Source organism: Bubalus kerabau, chromosome 7 (genome assembly GCF_029407905.1).
Source record: "Bubalus kerabau isolate K-KA32 ecotype Philippines breed swamp buffalo chromosome 7, PCC_UOA_SB_1v2, whole genome shotgun sequence".
NCBI classification, from domain to species: Eukaryota; Metazoa; Chordata; class Mammalia; order Artiodactyla; family Bovidae; genus Bubalus; species Bubalus kerabau.
The window spans coordinates 44003563-44023893 of NC_073630.1; the positions used below are offsets into that span (position 1 = coordinate 44003563).

General features: G+C 37.8%; 1 protein-coding gene across 1 annotated transcript in view; it reads left to right on the forward strand.

Annotated features, from left to right (window-relative positions):
• SLIT2 (slit guidance ligand 2) overlaps positions 1-20331 on the forward strand; it is a 402319-nt gene that overhangs the window by 139774 nt on the left and 242214 nt on the right. The window lies entirely within an intron of this gene.

Genomic DNA, 20331 nt, shown 5'->3' on the forward strand with positions numbered 1-20331 from the left:
TTCTTTTAGGATTGACTGATCTGATCTCTTTGAAGTCCAACGGACTTTCAAAAGTCTTCTCCAGCACCACAATTTGAAAGCATCAATTGTTTGTTGCTCTGCCTTCTTTATGATCCAACTCTCACATCTGTACATGACTGCTGGATGGATCCTGCTAAATTTTTACTTTTAAACTAGAGAAAAATATTTATTTTCCATTTTTATGATCCTTGCTGATATGTCTACTCTCCCAGTTTTACACATCTACAAATACTGGGTAAGATAAAACAAAGCATAGAAAAGGAGATACTTAAGGCCATTCACAGCTTCAAGCATCTTAATACCGAACTTGGAAGCAATCGTATTGATGTTGAGTAGTATTTCTCTATATAAAGTTTGAAAAGATCTCTTAACTTATATATCTTTTATTCTGAAATGCCATTTTTCAAAATGTGTCTATAATGGGATGAACATATTATTTTATAAACCTTACAAGTTGCCTTTTAAAAAACCACCAGATACGGATTTATTGTGGGAGCGTGTTTACATATACAAATATTATTTTCCCATTTTCAGTTCCTTGTAAATAATAGGTGCGGGATGCTAAATGTCATTATATTTATATGCAAAGCAGCATTTCTAATCCTGAGTCACTTCTTTCAACTAACACATCTGTCTTTGACCTCTCTTCCCATGGCATTTTAGAATTGCTAGGGAATTTATGATCAAAATTAGTTTGGCAGCTTTCTGAAAGATAGAACCAAATGTTCATTGCTGGAAGAAAAACATCAACTAATCCTGCTTTTATTATCACACTCAAGAAAACCACTTTTTGCCACTGATTTTAAGTCTGTTGTTGATTTCTCTTGGATCAGCTCTCCTGGATTTCAGTTTATAATTATATGAAACGTGAACCCCAATTTTGAAATGCCTAACTTTCTAGTGTATGCAGTGTTTTACAAATAGTCTATTCCATTTCTCTGAAAGAAAGTTTTCAAGGAAGTTAAGTGTTTTCTGTTTCAAATCTAAGTTTAATAATAACCAGTATTAATGGTTATTAATGTGTCATTGGTGTCATTCATTCTAAAATCTTGTCTGTCTTTTCATATAGCTAATATGTGTTAGTCACTTAGTTGTATCTGACTCTTTTGCAACCCTGGTGATGCTCCTCTGTCCATGGGATTTTCCAGGCAGGAATACTGTAGTTTCATTTCCTTCTTGTCATTTACTTCTCCAGGGGATCTTCCCAACCCAGGGATCAAACCTGGGTCTTCCTCATTGCAGGCAGACTCTTTACTGTCTGAGCCACTGGGGAAGGCCCATTGCTTTTATGTGTGTATGTAATATACGTGGGTATATGTATGTGTGTATAGCTCCTCAAGTTAACGCCAACAGAATTCCTTAGGACTTCCTTTAGCAGTTATCTACTCATTTGACAAATATACATTGAATTCTTTTGATGTGCTAGGTTTACTCCTAAGATTTAAAAGTAAACCAATATATAAAATGGCATTTTTATACAGATATATAAATGAGCATGAATGACCCTATTCAGTTGCTCCAAGGACTCCAAATCTACTGGGAGAAACAAGCAACTGAATAGCAGTTATAATACCATATAGTAAGTGCTTCTCTGGAGTACACATAGGAGATGCACAGCCCATTCCAGGAATGGTAATGAGATATGGAGTGGTTGGCTGGAGCCATCTGAGGCAGGAAGGTTTTCGGCAGGGTGAACAGTGAGCAGCATCTAGAAGAAGTATTAGCAAAACCTGGCAGAGTTTGTCTCTTAGGGGCTGTTCTCTGTGAGAGGCTGTAGGTATGGTGACGAAGCTCATGGACTCTGAGGTAAACTGACTGTTGGGATCCTGGCTCTGACACTTATGGAACATGAAATTTAGCATCACTTTTGTGTGTCTCAGCTTTCCCATTTGTGTAAAAGTGGGCTTTCGACTAATACCTACCTTATGAAGGTACAGTGAGATTATATGTATTGATATAGGCAGGATGCTTAGAGGAAAGTACTTTGAGAGTACTTCTATTGGTTTGTTAGGGGTGCGTGTCAGAATAACACAAACTGGGTGGATTAAACAATGGAATTTATTACTTCACAGCTCTGGAGAACAGAAGTCCGAAAGAAATGTGCCTGCAAGGTTGATTCTTTCTGGGGACTGTGAGAGAAGGATCTGTTCCTGGCCTCTCTCCTTGCCTTATAGATGGTCAGTCTTCTCCCTGAATCTCTTGGTATATTATCTTCCCTAGATGCATGTCTCTGTGTCTAAATTTCCCTGTTTTACAAGGATGCTAATCATATTGGATTAGTAAAGTAAAAATCGCTTAGTTGTGTCCAATTCTTTGCAACCTTGTGGACTATACAGTCCGTGGGATTCTCCAGGCTAGAATACAGGAATGAGTAGCCATTCCCTTCTCCAGGGAATCTTCCCAACCCAGGAACTGAATCCAGGCCTCCCGCCTAGCAGGTGGATTCTTTACCGGCTGAGCCACCAAGGAAACCCAAGAATACTGGAGTGGGTTCTCTAGCGGATCTTCCTGACCCAAGAATCCAACTGGGTCTGCTGCATTGCAGGTGGATTCTTTACCAGCTGAGCTACCAGGGAAGCTGGATTAGGGCCCAACCTAGTGACCTCATCTTAACTAGTTACATCTATGGCAACCTTATTTCCCAGTAAGGTCATATCTGAAGTACCGAGGATAAGACTTCAACAAATGAATTGGAGTGGGGCATAATTGAATGCACGTGTGTGCATGCTGTCACGTCCGACTGTTTGCAACCCCATGGACTATAACCCATCCTCTGCCCGTGGGTTTTCCGGGCAAGAATTCCTTCTCCAAATGAATGCATAACAGTGCTCAATTTTTTAAAAAGATGCTCATTTTCTGTTGTATAAAAGTTAAATGTTTAGACAAGATAGGTGAGAATAAGGAGGAAATTTGAATGGAAGTAGCTGCCCCTTTGACAGGTAACAGTCGTTGCCCAGAACTGTTTTGGCATATTTTTGATACTTAGGAGAAAATGCCAAAGCCCATTTTTTCCATCATGTGCTTATATTTTCACTTCTTAAATTGAAGCTACATTTCTACTTTTAGTTGCCTCTTACTAAAAATCATAGTTATATTTTTCCGAGCTATGATGGAACTTAGAGATCAACAGTTCCAACAATCTCACTTGGAGAGGAGGAGAGGAGAGGGACAGGAAAGTTGGCTAAGGAGGCCTTTGTTACCACCTTTGTAACCTCAGTGGTACCCTTCTGGCCCCTAAGCCTCTTGAGGGTAAGAGAATGTCAGTGGCACATACTTCACTTATGTCTCACAGGTACTCAGTTGTCTTCAGCAACATTTACTTTCCCAACTCGCTTATTATTTGTGGGAAGAGAAAGATTGCTTACAGAAGAAATGGATAAAATGATGCTTTAATCTGTTGCTTTCAATTTCACCCCAACTACTTTTTGTATTTGGACTTTTGATTTAGGTTGCCATTTCTCTGCTCTTCAGCACTGAAATAGCCTCTTCCTAAGCATGTCAATCCTGTTTATTACCTAAGAGTCATTTCCTGCTGCCCCTCCAGGTGGTAAATGGCATCTTTTGCTAACTGAGACCTCCTTTCCCATTCCTGTGGTTCCTTTCCTGTCCTCCCTTTCACTGTTTCATTCTTCACTTTCCTTCCTCCTGTCTCCTCTCTCCCCTTTCTTTCCCTTTCTCCCCCTTACCCTATCCTTTGCAGCTTCATTCCTTATTTTCCTGTTTCTTCTAGAGACAGTAAACAGGAAACATAGCTTCAATTGTTACTGAATTTTTGTACATTAATACCTTGGAAAGATTTATGGTTTCTTAGATGTGACAGTATAAACTCGGGGTTTATGTTCACTCAGTACATCAATCACTTTTCTGCCAAATCTAAAAATTCTGTGTCAATAAGCCACAGAATTGAAATCTGTTAACATTTCCAACATCAATATGGTGTTGTCAAATTTGAGATTTAGCCTTTTTTTATTGCTTTTTTCCCTGCTTACATCATCATTGATGGTCTGATTAGAAAAAAATGGAGTGATAAAACATGGTGAAACAGTTGTTACAGGGCTAATGTGTATGTATATAAGTGGTATTAAACAATTAGTTGTAATTTCTAGGCATTTTAGCTTGAGAAGCTAGCATTTTTTTGTTGCTCATCATATTTTTCCCATTCAGATTTTACGTAGATTAATAGTAGAACACACATGCATTGTATAATTCTTAGAGCAAAAGTGGCATCAGAGTTGTGTTCTTCAAGTTCTGCAGTCTCTCACTGCATGTGAGAGACTATCCAAAAGACTAGTGAACAACTCAAACATGCAGATTCTGTGACGGTGAACACATACAGCTTTGTTGATTTCCTTTTTCCTGGCATATATATAGAAGCCTGAAAAATATTTATATTTTAAGAATATTTTACTATGATTATTCAGTTTATTTTTCATCTTTTTAATGACCTAATCATTACAGTTACATCTGCATATTAACCCTGAAAAGGTCTAATTTTAGAGTTTTATTTTAGACTTTGTACATTTCTGAGGAAGAAATATGACAGTGGCAAGGATTAAAAGGTCAGATGTTTCGTTTTTCATATTCTAGCCCACTATTGCCAACTTTAAGATCTCAGGATCCCTATAGATTCTTTGAGCTAAGTATGTGTGTGCTAGTCGCTCAGGTGTGCCCGACTCTTTGTGACCCCATGGACTGTAGCCCGCCAGGTTCCTCTGTCCATGGGATTCTCCAGGCAAAAATACTGGAATGGGTTGCCATTTCTTTCTCCAGGACATCTTCCCAACCCAGGGATTGAACTCTGGTATCCTGCATTGCAGGCAGATCCTTTACATCGGAGCCACCAGTGAAGCCCAGAGCTTATTGAGGACCACAAATAAAGAACTCTGACGCTATTTGAGATCAGATTACCTGGATTTTGGTGTTGATTGCACGTAACTGCCTAATCAACTCCTTCTTCAGCCTCTGTGAACTTATATATCCTCCCACAAATGAATGGTTTAAGAGTAGGAATGCTTTAAATGTAATAACTACTTGTGAGGTGGTGAGTCCCTCACTCCTGAGGGTTTCACGTCCAAGAAGGCACCAGATTTCCAGCACGTTGTTGACAAGACGTAGGGGTACATGTAAGCTTGATTGCTTCAATGTCCATAGATGCCATTTCTCGCCTTTGAGGACAATAGTCATATATCCACATTCTACATCAGGGAATAAATGAATTGGGAGCAGAAACCGATCCATGGCTGCTAAGGCCCTTGAGGTGAACCTCAGATTGAGAGCAAAGGGAAACAGTGTGTCAGGCAAATGAAATCAGTATGTGATTGTCAATGTTTTTTAAAGTTTTATAGAATGAGGTAACACTGAAGGCTGTGCTTGTATGTGTGAGGCAAGGAGGATGTGGGAAATCTCTGTATTTTTCTGTCCAGTTTTGCTGTGAACTGAGACCTGTTCTAAAAATTAACGTCTATTTAAAAAAGAAATGCTCTCCACCAAACAAAAAACAAAAAAATCTCCAAAGCCAGATGTCTTCACTGCAAATTCTACCAACCTTTATCGAAGAAATAATGTCAAGTCTACATAGACCTTTTCAGAAAATGGAGAAAGACAGACTACTTCCCAAAACATGGGATAATAAAATCAGACAGCTCCATTAAAAAAAAGGTAATCCAGTATCCCTCATGAACATATATGCAATATCCCTTTTCAAAAATTGTAATCACTGTAGCAATAGGTAAAAAACGTAATACATCATGACCAACTCGGTTTTATCCCAGGAATGCAAGTTTGCTTTAAATTTTGAAAAATCAATCATTGCAGTTGACATATTAGCAGATTTTTTAAAAACGGAAAATATTTAACATTTAGAACTCACTCATGGTAGAAACTCTTGGCAAGCTACAAATAGAGGGGAACTTCTGCAAACTTATAAAAGGCATCATTGAAAAACCTTACAGTTATCATTCTCCAATATAGTAAAATGCTCTTCCTCTAAGTTCAAGAGCAAACCAAGTATGTCCACTCTGACCACTCCTATTTGACAGTGTATAGAATATCCTAGCCAAACCGGTAAGTCTAAGGAAAAATTATACATCTTCGTAAGGAAGAAGCGAACTCTCTACAATTATTGTTTTTCTTTTTTTGGTAGAAAATCTTGAGGAATCATCAAAAAATGCATTCAGACTAATAATTGGGCTTGTCAAGGTTGCAATATGCAAATTGCTTACCCCTCTCATGTTTTTTCCCAAGAGAAATGGAATTTTTGTTCACACACAAATTTATATGCAAATATTCAGTGTAGCTGTTAAAATAATAGTCAAACAGTAGAAAAGAACTCATTGTTTATCAGCTATTACTATGATTTAACAAATGTAGTGGTATCTATAGACAATGGAATTCTACTTCTCAGCAATAAAAAGTACTGAGGTATTGGTACTTATAACAACTCTCAGAAACCTCATGCCAAGTGAGAGCAGCTAGACATAAAGGACTCCATGCTGCAATATTCTTTATATGATATTCTAGGAGAAGCAAAATTAAAGTAAATACATCAGTAGTTGCCAGTGGTCGAGACCCAGAGAGAAATTGACAGCCAGGGTCATGAGGGAACTTTTGGGGACAGTGGAATAATTCTGCATTATGATAGGTATATTGGCAACAGGACGACAAACATTTGTTAAAAGTCTTTGAATTGTATATTTAAAATAAATTTTATTTCTCATAAATTATACTAATACAAAGCTGACTAAAAGTAAGATATGAGACTCTAACCAATACAATATTGTAAAGTAAATAAATAAAGGAAAAAAAAAAGACTCTAGATAACTCTTAACAATTATACTGACAAAAAGTGTCACCAAGGATTTCAGTAATTGATTCAGAGTTGTGGGCTGATAAATGGATGAAAATAACCCCCAAAAGCTCAATATTATTAATAGAAAGCAACCACTGAAAGATAATGCTGCAACATAGCCACATAAGGAGATCAGTAAATCCTAGCCAAAAGTTTAAATTTTCCATTATTTAATGAACTTGACCCAAACTGTGGCACTTGTTAGTAATTTTAATGGTGGTAACAAATTTCATATGTATATGCTTTACAGTTTTAAAAGAAGTTAGAATCTTGTACTGTGTTTCCTGAAAGATCTTAAGGTCTGAGATATATTCTGACCATGAAAGCAAGAAAAGTCATGGGTATAAATAGACATCATCAAAAATTGGAATGTTCTCTAGAATGCCGTGTAATTTCCCAAGTCTTTACACCCATTCTGCTAGCCTGTCTGCTTCTGCTGCTTCTACTTTCTGAGAATCTCATTTTGGGCATCCCACATTCCAACTTGCTGATATAGGAATGACTCACTCACTTGATTTGACTGATGAGTCATTCTCCAAGATGATGGGTACCCACTGAGAAGATTTGTTGTATCAGATCAGTTCACTGCCCAGGATAAGGAGCTGTTTTGAGGACAACAGTAAGCTCTGGCTTGGATGGGTGTGATGAAAATCATATGGTACCAGGACAATGATGGCAATATATCCATGGCAGTTTTTATCAGAAGTAGCTGTGGCCTGACTGGCATTTTAGACTATAAAACCTCTTTAGTATATAATTTCATCTGACCCCTATGACATTTTTAACTTTTCTTTTTATAAACAAGTCTTTGTAGTTCTTTGTCCAGTGAATGGCTCTCAGTAGGTGCTCAGTAACTATTTATTGAAAGAATTTGTGAAGAAATTAATAAATGGATTAATGGAGAGATGAATAAATCAGTGAGGTTTGCAGAAGTTATGTAACTTGGCCAAGGTCATAGGTCCTGAAAACATTAAAGGGAAAGCAGTGGAGTAAAATGAGCAATTAGTTATGCAGCCTTTGCACTCAGATCTGGACCTTAACTTGCTTAGCCTCAAGTTGTTCATATGTGAAATCAAGATAATGGCTGCATTTACCTCTCAGGGTCTTGAAGTGAAGGGAAGTCGCTCAGTCGTGTCTGACTCTTTGTGACCCCATGGACTGTAGCCTATCAGCCTACATGTCCATGGGATTCTCCAGGCAAGAATACTGGAGTGGGTTGGCATTTCCTTCTCCAGGGGAACTTCCCAACCCAGGGATCGAACCTGGGTCTCCCACATTGCAGGCAGATGCCTTACCCTCTGAGCCACCAGGGAAGCCAATCAGGGTCTTAAGAGGCATTAAATGGAAAAATGTTTGCAGGCCCAACAGCACATGCCAGGTACTTGCTATTGTTGTTTAGTTGCTAAGTCATGTCTGACCTGCGACCCCATGGACTGCAGCACACCAGGCTTTCCAGTCCTTAACTATCTCCCAGAGTTTGCTTAAACTCATGTCCATTGAGTTGATGATGTTAGCTAACTATCTCATCATCTGTCGCTTCCTTCTCTTTTTGCCTTCAATCTTTCCCAGCATCAGGATCTTTTGTAATGGATTGGCTCTTTGCATCAGGTGGCCCAAGTATTGGAGCTTCAGCATCAAGCCTTCCAGTGAATATTCAGGATTTATTTCCTTTAGGATTGAAGAGTTTGAACTCCTTGCAGTCCAAGGGACTATCAAGAGTCTTCTCCAGCACCATGTTTGTCGGCAAAGTGATATCTCTGCTTTTTAATATGCTATCTAGGTTTGTCATAGCTTTTCTTCCAAGGAGTAAGTGTCTTTTAATTTCATGGCTGCAGTCACCACCTGCAGTGACTTTTGGAGCCCAAGAAAAGAAAATCTGACACTGCTTCAACTTTTCCACTTCTATTAATATTTTCTACGAAGTGATGGGACCCATGCCATGATCTTAGTCTTTTTAATGTTGAGTTTTAATCCAGGCTCTTAGGAACTACCAATTAAAATTTAGGATTTCTGATTTTCATTTCTGTAACTCATGTCATTGCATCATGCTTGTTAAATAATTGTTCTTTTTGTAGAATAAAGGAGCAAAATGAACACAGTTTTCATTTTAGCAGAGATAAAACTATGCAGTTTCTTTGTCTTCTTTCTGCAAGTTCTACTTACACTATATATCTATTTGTGTGTCCTTTTTGGTTTCTTTGGTCACAATTGGATAATGTATCTTCTCAAATTTAGTAAAAATCTTATTTATTTAGAAACTATGCTTCATTTAATTTCAGTTCTGGCCAAACCCCAGGGAAAAAAAAAGAATTAATCAAAGAGACCTTTGACCTCCCTCCAAATAAATACCATAATATATACAATGCATGTGTAAATGTATAAAAACTCACACAGTTGATTCACAGGAGAATAATTTGGCAATAATTTACTGAAAGCTTATTGACTGTTTTTTAATATAATTATGGTAAGCTGAATTTTCTGGTTTTCCCATACAGAGTCAATTGAAATTAGCCAATTAAAAGAAGACAAGAAAACTGACAACAGTTGGAATTCGTTTTTCACAGGCTTTACTCTTTACTAACCTCAGTAATATAAGGTCTATGGCTTCATCTGAGATGTAAATATCATTTATACTAAACCTGTTTCTTTGATAAAAGTTTATGTTAGTGTTAAAAATGCGTATCTTTACAAAAGATCCCAAATGAAAATTACTCAGAAAGTATTTCTTCACTAAGCAACGTTTTAGGTTTTACAAACTGAATTAAACTTACTGAAATAGGGATAATGATGAGCCTGCAATAGAAGAAATTAAAGGTATGATATGTGAACCTCATTTATCCATTTTTAAACAAAATAAAAAATCTGCTCTTGGGTTCTCCGACACAAATTATTGAGAACTATTTCTGTGTATCATACAGTCATATCTCTCCTTAACAAATATTGGGATAGAGTGATACCAGGCATAATCTGAAAATGTCAATATATAAATTTTTAAGAGAATAATCTCAGATTTATCACCAACAGGACCAAAATAACAGAGAGATATCAGACTGTGGATGATACATCATGACCTCTCTTGTATGCAGACAGTTTTAAGTATTGGTTCTAATTGGAGGTATTGAAAGGTAGTATGTTCCACATATTGAAGCCCATGTAGGTGAACACACAAAGTACGTGGTGGGCTTTTGTTATAGTTTTAGCTTCTTGGTCTCATTTTTCTTTAATTCTTTATTGGAGTATAGTTGATTTACAGTGCTGTGTTAGTTTTGTTTTGTACTAACGAGTACAAAATGAAGCCAGTCAAAGGCTAACAGAGTTTTGCCAAGAGAACGCACTGGTCATAGCAAACACCCTCTTCCTACAACACAAGAGAATACTACACATGGACATCACCAGATGGTCAACACCAAAATCCGATTGATTATAATCTTTGCAGCCCAAGATGGAGAAGCTCTATACAGTCAGCAAAAACAAGACTGGGAGCTGACTGTGGCTCAGATCATGAACTCCTTATTGCCAAATTCAGACTTAAATTGGAGAAAGTAGGGAAAACCACTAGAATATTCAAGTATGACCTAAATCAAATCCCTTATGATTATACAGTAGAAGTGACAAATAGGTGCAAGAGATTAAATCTGATAGACAGAGTGCCTGAAGAACTATGGATAGAGGTTCCTGATATTGTACAAGAGGCAATGATGACCATCCCCAAGAAAAAGAAATGCAAAAAGCAAAATGACTGAGAAGGTGCCTTAGACAAAAAGCGCTAGCAAAGTAATGGTCAAAATTCTCCAAGCCAGGCTTCAGCAATATGTGAACCGTGAACTTCCAGATGTTCAAGCTGGATTTAGAAAAGGCAGAGGAACCAGAGATTAAATTGCCAGCATCCACTGGATCATTGAAAAAGCAAGAGAGTTTCAGAAAAACATTTATTTCTGCTTTATTGACTATGACAAAGCCTTTGACTGTGTGGATCACAATAAACTGTAGAAAATCCTGAAAGAGATGGGAATACCAGACCACCTGACCTGCCTCTTGAGAAATTGGTATGCAGGTCAGGAAGCAACAGTTAGAACTGGACATGGAACAACAGACTGGTTCCAAATAGGGAAAGGAGTATGTCAAAGCTGTATATTGTCACCCTGCTTATTTAACTTACATGCAGAGTACCTCATGAGAAACGCTGTGCTGGATGAAGCACAAGCTGGAATCAAGATTGCCGGGAGAAATATCAGTAACTTCAGATATGCAGATGACACTACCTTTATGGCAGAAAGTGAAGAAGAACTAAAGAGCCTCTTGATGAAAGTGAAAGAGGAGAGTGAAAAAGTAGGCTTAAAGTTCAACATTCAGAAAACGAAGATCATGGCATCTGGTCCCATCACTTCATGAAAATAGATGGGGAAACAGTGGAAACAGTGGCTGACTTTATTTTTCTGGGCTCCAAAATCACTGCAGATGGTGACTGCTGCCATGAAATTAGAAGACACTTACTCCTTGGAAGGAAAGTTATGACCAACCTAGACAGCATATTAAATAGCAGAGACGTTACTTTGCCAACTAAGGTCCATCTAGTCAAGGGTATTGTTTTTCCAGTAGTCATGTATGGATGTGAGTGTTGGACTGTAAAGAAAGCTGAGCGCTGAAGAATTGATGCTTTTGAACTGTGGTGTTGAAGAAGACTCTTGAGAGTCCCTTGGACTGCAAGGAGATCCAACCAGTCCATTCTAAAGGAGATCAGTCCTGGGTGTTCACTGGAAGGACTGATGTTGAAGCTGAAAGTCCAATCCTTTGGCCACCTGATGCAAAGAGCTGACTCATTTGAAAAGACCCTGATGCTGGGAAAGATTGAGGGCAGAAGGAGAAGGGGATGACAGAGGATGAGATGGTTGGATGGCATCACCGACTCAATGGAAATGAGTTTGGGTAAACAATAGGAGTTGATGATGGACAGGGAATCCTGGTGTGCTGCAGTCCATGGGGTTGCAAAGAGTGAGACACGACTGAGTGACTGAACTAAACTGAACTGAAGAGGCCTTACAAATAGCTGAGAAAAGAGAAGACATGAAAGGCAAAGAAGAAAAGGAAAGATATACCCATTTGAATGCAGAGTTCCAAAGAATACCAAGGAGAGATAAGAAAGCCTTCCTCAGTGATCAGTGCAAAGAAATAGAGGAAAACAACAGAATGGGAAAGACTAGAGATCTCTTCAAGAAAACTAGGGATACCAAGGGAACATTTCATGCAAAGATGGGCACAATAAAGGACAGAAATGATATGGACTTAACAGAAGCAGAAGATATTAAGAAAAGGTGACAAGAATACACAGAAGAACTATACAGAAAAGATCTTAATGATCCAGATAACCATGATGGTGTGATCACTCACCTAGAGCCAGACATCTTGGAATTCAAAGTCAAGTGGGCCTTAGGAAGCATCACTATGAACAAGGCTAGTGGAAGTGATGGAATTCCAGTTGAGCTATTTCAAATCCTGAAAGATGATGCTGTGAAAGTGCTGCACTCAATATGCCAGAAAATTTTGAAAACTCAGCAGTGGCCATAGGACTGGAAAAGGTTGGGTTCCATTCCAACCCCAAAGAAAGGCAATGCTAAAGAATGTTCAAACTACCCACACAATGCACTCATCTCACATGCTAGCAAAGTAATACTCAAAATTCTCCAAGCCAGGCTTCAACACTATGTGAACTGTAAAATTCCAGGTGTTCAAGCTGGATTTTGAAAAGGCAAGGGAACCAGAGATCAAATTGCCAACTTCTGTTGGATCATCGAAAAATCAAAAAAGTTCCAGGAAAACATCTACTTCTGCTTTATTGTCTACACCAAAGCCTTTGACTGTGTGGATCACAACAAACTGGGAAATTCTTCAAGAGATGGAATACCAGACCACCTGACCTGTTTGACCTGAGAAATCTGTATGCAGGTCAAGAAGCAACATTTAGAACTGGACATGGAACAACAGACTGGTTCCAAATTGGTAAATGAGTATGTCAAGGCTGTATATTGTCACTCAGCTTATTTAACTTATATGCAGAGTACATCATGAGAAACTCTGGGCTGGGTGAAGTACAAGCTAGAATCAAGGTTGCTGTGAGAAATATCAATAACCTCAGATATGCAGATGACACCACACTTATAGCAGAAAACAAAGAAGAACTGAAGAGCCTCTTGATGAAAGTGAAAGAGGAGAGTAAAAAAGCTGGCGGAAAACTCAACACTCAGAAAACTATGATCATGGCCTCTGGTCCCATCACTTTGTGACAAATAGTTGGGGAAACAATGCAAACAGTGACAGACTTTATTTTTTGGGCTCCAAAATCACTGCAGATGGTGACTGTAGCCATGAAATTAAAAGACGCACCTTGGAAGAAAAGTTATGACCAACCTAGACAGCATATTAAATAGCAGAGACATTACTTTGCCAGCAAAGGTCTGTCTATTCAAAGCTATGTTTTTTCCAGTAGTCATGTATGGATGTGAAAGTTGGACTATAAAGAAAACTGAGCGCCAAAGAATTGATGCTTTTGAACTGTGGTGTTGGAAAAGACTCTTGAGAGTCCCTTGGACTGCAAGGAGATCCAACCAGTCCATCCTAAAGGAAATCAGCCCTGAATATTCGTTGGAGGGACTGATTTTGAAGCTGAAACTCTAGTACTTTGGCCATCTGATGCGAAGAACTGATTCACTGGAAAAGACTGTGATACTGGGAAAGATTGAAGGCAGGAGGAGAAGGGGATGACAGAGGATGAGATGGTTGGATGGTATCACTGACTCGATGGGCATGAGTTTGAATAAGCTCCAGGAGTTGGTGATAGACAGGGAGGCCTGGTGTGCTTCAGTCCATGCGGTCGCAAAGAGTTGGACACAACTGAGTGACTGAACTAAACTGAACTGCTGTGCTAGTTTCTGCTGTAAAGCAAAGTGAATCATTTTTACATGTACATATATCCACTCTTTTTTTAGATTCTGTTCTCAGATAGATCATTATAGAATATTGAGTAGAGTTCTATACAGTAGGTTTTTGTTAGTTATCTAGATTATATATAGTAATATGTAATATATATAAATGTCTATCCCAATTTCCCAATTTATCCCTTCCCCCTTTCTTCCTTTGTAACCATGTTTGTTTTCTGCATCTGTGACTCTATTTCTGCTTTGTAAATAGGTTCACCCCAGCCTCTTGTATACTTTTCTTTTGGGGGAAACAAGTGACTCTTGGTGAAGGCAGGGTTTGCCTTTTGTGGCAGAGTCATTAATGTTTTCTTATTATTTCCAGTTCTCTGCCCTACAAGATAGAATTTTTTGACTGCCTTCCAGTAGGATGGGTCCATTACTACTTCTGGCCAGTCAGGTGTGAGCAGCGATGAGGGCATTTTCTCAGTCCGATCATTTCATTGCTGTTGTGAGACTCACTAGAGCTGTTCTTAAACTTTAATATTTTTTGTCACAAGACCCCTTTACAGTCTTATAAATTTTTGAAGTTTGTAAAAAGATTTGGTTTATGTTGATTAGCTATAGCTATACATTGTCTATATGTTATATTTATATCTATATTTACTGCATTAAAACTTGAAACAGAAAATTTTTAAATGTGTAAAAATCATTTAAAATAGTAAAACAAACCCATTACATACCCTTTTCTTAGTAGTATATATTATATGTATAGGTGGTATGGGCTTCCCCGGTGGCTCAGATAGTAAAAAATCCGCATGCAGTACAGGAGACCCAGGTTCCATCCCTAGGTCAGGAAGATCCCCTGGAGAGGGAATGGCAATTCCCTCCAGTATTGTGGCCTGGAGAATTTCATAGACAGAGGAGCCTGTTGGGCTACAGTCCATGGGGTTGCAAAAAGTTAGACATGACTAAGTAACTTTCAGACACACACTATATATATATATATATATGTTTACATATGTAGTACATATGGTATATATAAATATACACACATACACTAAAAAAGTGAAAAGAGTAGCATTGTTTTACATTTTTTCAAACTTATTTTTGTTTTAAAAGAGGTAGGTTAGAGGCTCGTATCAGCTTCTGTATTCAGTCTGTTGAAATTTTGCAGTGTCATGTGACCTCTGGAAAATTCCACCGTGTATTAATTGGGAAGAAAATAAAAATGCAAAAGGAAGAGGCAAAGGAAATATGGCAGCTTGAGTAGGAATCCATGTGCCCTTGCTGGTTCCAAAACGTGGGGCCCCATCTGAAAGGTCCAGAGTGAGGCCTCCAGAAGCCACAGGAGGTCCCAGCTGACACAACAAGGAAAAACTCCAGTCCTAGAACCACACGTTTAAGTGAATTCTGCCAGGAACCTGAATAAGCCTGGAAGTTTATTCTCCCCTAGTGCCAGAGTGGAATTCAGCTCTGCTGACACCATGATTTTGACCCTGAGAGACTTCACTGCACTTTAAAGTTGGTGTTATTTTAAGTTACCACCCTCTGAATCAATGTAATTCATCATCAGTTCAGTTCAGTCACTCAGTCATGTCCGACTCTTTGCAATCCCATGAACCACAGCACTCCAGGCCTGCCTGTCCATCACCAACTCCCAGAGTCCACCCAAACGCATGTCCATTGAGTTGGTGATGCCATCCAACCATCATATCCTCCGTCATCCCCTTCTCCTCCTGCCCTCAATCTTTCCCAGCATCAGGGTCCTTTCCAATTAGTCAGCTCTTTGCATCAGGTGGCCAAAGGATTGGACTTTCAGCTTCAACATCAGTCCTTCCAGTGAACACCTAGGACTGATCTCCTTTAGGGTGGACTGGTTGGATCTCCTTGCAGTCCAAGGGACTCTCAAGAGTCTTCTCCAACACCACAGTTCAAAAGCATCAATTCTTCGGCACTCAGCTTTCTTTATAGTCCAACACTCACATCCATACACAACCACTGGAAAAACCATAGCCTTAATTCATCATAGTAACAAGCTAAAAAAGAAAGACCGTATATTCATCTCTACACTGATAGAAAAAGAACTTGACAAAATCTAACATCCTTTCCTGATAAAAATCTTCATGAAACTAAGAAGTAAAGGACATTTCTCAAGATGGTACATGAAGCCTATAAAAAAATCCACATAGAATATCATACTTTCTGCCCAAAGACATAATGCAAAGATTTCTAAAGAGTGATACCAAAAGCACAGTTTGAAAAGACCAATTGGAACCCTTGACTTTATTAAAATGTAAAACTTCCAGTCTTTGAATGGCACTGTTAAAGAATGAAAAGAGAAGCCACAAACTAGAACATATTTGCAAATCTTATATTTAATAGTGAACTTGTATCTAGGATGAAGAATTCACAAAACTCAAAAGAAGAAAAAAAATTACCCAATTAAAGATAATTAAAAATACATTTAGGTCATTAACAGAAAAATCAGATTGAAAAAAGAGAAGTGAAATTCCAGTCAGTGTGTGTGTGCATGCTCAGTTGTGTCTGACTCTTTGTGACTCCATGGACTGTATTCTGCCGGAGCAGGATTAAAAATATTGTGGAGATATGAACAAAATGGATGTTTTAAAAAATGTAGTTAGTTCATTATTATCATTAGTAGTTAATTCATTAATGTAAGGCTTCCTTGGTGGCTCAAGACAGTAAGGAATCTGCCTGTAATGCAGGAGAGCCGGGTTAGGTCCCTGGGTCAGAAACATCTCCTGGAGAAGGGCATGGCGACCCACTCCAGTAATTCTTGCCTGGAGAATCCCATTTACCAGGGAGCCTGGTGGGCTTCAGTCCATGTGGTTGCACAGAGTCGGACATGACTGAGCAACTAACACTTTAGTTCATTATAGCTTGAACTTTAAAATGCCTATTTTCAGTCTCCTTATCTTTTAAAAAATTTATTTATTTTTAATTGGTCTCCTTATCATTAAAGTTTATGTGTGTGTATGTTTGTGCGTATGTGGTGGGTAACTATTAGTACTTACCTTTCAAGAATAAGATAATCAAATGAGATCATTTCTGTGCCTATAATTTATAACTGTAAATTGCTGTAAGAGGTGTTATTACCATCATTAATATATTTTAATTATTATTATGGGATACCATCAATATATTATTGTGATTATTACTATCAAAGATGAGTTGCTGTACAAAAAATAGCCAAATAACACTTTAGTATTATTACAAAAATAGTTTTGAACTTGCAAAACCCCAGGATTCCTTGGACTCCACTTGATAAGCATCATTCTGTGGCTGCTTTTCTCTGACATGGCAACTAGATCACGTGGCCATCTTCATTTGGGTGAATACAGCATGTAGCAGTGTCCTCAGCTGATGAACAATGGGGATTGTACAGAGAATGAGAAGTAAAATTTCTTTGTTTTTTAGTCACTGAGATTTTGTGAATGTTTTGTTCTTATATTATAGCATAATCTAGCTCATCCTAATTATCATACTTTCCCAAACAAAAGTGGAAAGGTCCAGACGCTCACTTTGTTGAAGTTTTAATAACCAGAGGGATGAGCACAGGTCTTATTTGAAGCCTTAGATATTCCTATCTGGTACTTGGAATCTATTAATAAATGAGATGTTAAAGAGGAGGTACAGATACGAGAGTTTATGCCAGTGAGAAGCTGGCAGAAACCCTTGGCAGCAAAGCCGCTGGTGCCTGTGGCCTTATTCACTCCTCTTTGTTTCCCAATGGACAGATACTTACGGATGTCTGACTTCTTTGGACAAAACCGAGTATCTTCTTCCTTGCTTTTGAGCCTGGTTCTTCAGTCTTCTTGTACATTTCCTCCCTGCTTAAATTACCTAGAATTCTACTCTTTCCATATAAGAACACCAGCTAGCTTTACACAGTCAAATGAATGAGGTTTTGCTCTGTCAGAAGTTAGAATTCAAAACTCTCCAGGGGTTTCCAGACTTCTTTGATCATATTCCACTTCAGGAAAAAAAAGGTTAGCATATAACCCTAATATATCTCTCCCTGACAGAAACTTAGATCACCTTTATAGACTAGACAATTTTGCTTGATCAGAATTCATTATTCCAAAATTTAACCTCACTATTCTAATTAAATACAAAGTCAGCTGTCTTATTGAAATGCAGAATTTCAATTTTCTAGGTAAGTAATATTCGAGGAGGAAAGCTGTGATGCAGTGAATAATTGATCCTATTGATCTTCACCAATAAGCATCTTTAAACATAAAATAATAACATGGTTGTGGTGAAGACTATCACATTATTTTCCAGGCTAATGCTTTGCTGTGGACTATAGGAAAAATGATAGAGAGATAGTACTAGGGTGCAAGTTATATAGGCTTTGATATCTTCTGACAGAGGGGTTCCAGGACCTGAATTGAGTTTCTAAAATCACCCAGCAGGTTGACTTGAAAAGCCTTTTGAAAAATACATCACAAAGTTACTGTGGCACTGTAGGCTTACTTCTGCATTGAAGAATGAACTAGTTTAAGGTCTTGTCCTAGGCTCCATCTAAATGTTAGGTCTCTTTAATTGACATTTTAAAATTAAAATGTATTAAAATGAAACATAATTAAAACAACTTTGAAAGTATCAGCTCAGTTTTTTCAGACTCATAATTGTTGAACATTTTGAAAAAGATCTTTTATGTTTTTAGAAGATACTGTTAATTACACCGATCCTAAAATTAAAAAAAAAAAAAAACTGCTTTTGTTTTTGTTATTTTGTTGAAAATTACTGAAACTCATCACTTAAATATATGCTAAGAAATTCGTAGAACAGTACCTGATTGCTTTCAAGCTAATTTTCAAGTGAATCGAAACATAAACCCCACATTCCCAGAATACATAATCTTCCATAATTTTGTTTCCAGGATTGTAATTTTATAGTACTCATAAATAATCCATTTAAGGATGGAAAATACACTGTGCCTCAGGGAGTATCCAGACAAGTTGCTTTTATCACAGATATCTGTTTGCTTCTAAAGGCCAAAAAGCCTTTTTATAAAAACTATTAGTTTGAGTTGTTGGTATAACTCTTTTTCTATATAAATTAAACCACAGAACTCATTATAAAAGCATGCATGTGATACTCTAGGCTTCTCTTGTTGGTGATAATCTGGTAATTTTCTAAAGTACATCAACCAGAATGCACATAACCCATTTCAGAAACATCATAGTATTCCTGATGCGTGAAATGACTCTTTTGAACAATAGTCAAAGTGTGTCAGATGGAGATGTAACAGGCAGGGAAATGCACATGATCAGAGACCACCAAGAGAACTGCTAGTAATTTCATTGCACCAAGTGTTTATTTAACTGTGGAAAACATCTTATTTGGCATAGAAAGTACATTCTTTGGAGAAGCTGACTGCATTGTTCAGCAGATAAATTGCTTTCATGGCTGATGTATTAGACTGAAGGTGGAATTTTCATGAAACAATTTATTTGTTGAAACTATGTTGTTGAAAAATCTCAATAATTTAAAATATGTGGTTAATAGTATGTTTCGATGTGGTATCTGATTTATTAACTGTGTAGTACTGATGATCAAATATTTGAATCAATGATGGTTATCTTTCTGAATTGTAGGTGCTGATAATTCCTAAACTGACTCATATTGTCAGAGAGGTTTCTGGATGTGCTTCTTTTACAGGGCAGACTCAGTAAAGATTTCTTGGCATCTTTGTACATGTTTTCTGTCCATTATTTGTTTTGAGATAACTTAATTCTTATAAAAATATGTTCTAAAAAGTATCATTGATGTTAGTGTGCTGACCCCTTTATAGGAAGAAACAGGATACTGAAATCAGAGCTAGGAAGGCAATATTATAAGGGATATCAGCTATCACCCATTAGTCCACTGGAGACTACAAACCTGTGTTCTTTGGTGAAATTGACAGAATAATAGTTGTCAGTATAAGAGATGTTTATAGCTAATAATTAAGAAACACATATAAGTGTTTCCTTGCTCATACTATTTGAATTTCTTCAGGTTTCTTCCATTTTGAGAGTCTGCTGAGGAAATTGAAGCTTGATTAGATTTCTTGCCTTTTGATCCCTTCAGTATCCTGACCCTTGGGGGTGAGTTCTTGGGCCAATGGGAAACATTAACCAGATGTAAGGGTGCAGTTATCTTCTGGCAAGCAAAGTATTGACATTATTATCTGCAGTTAGTAAGTTTTCCCATAGGTGCTTTTTGCTCTTGAATCTTGAAAATCTTTAAAACCTTGCCTACTTGATTTTCTTTATTCCATCTGTACCTTCTTGGTTGATTGAGAGTAGCTACCCTGGCTTATTTGGGGGCCCTCTGACTCTGTTTCAGGTAACTGGCCCATGTGCAAATATACCCAGGAAGCTAATATAAACGACTGAACCACTTGAGTTATGCGGTTTTCAGACACTACAGTTTAGGCTTGCGTGCTTTAGTCATGCTGTACCTCCTTTCATACTTTTCTTTCTGCAAGAGCTTTCTGTACAAGAGGATGAAGCCATTATCATTTTTTATACTTTGAAA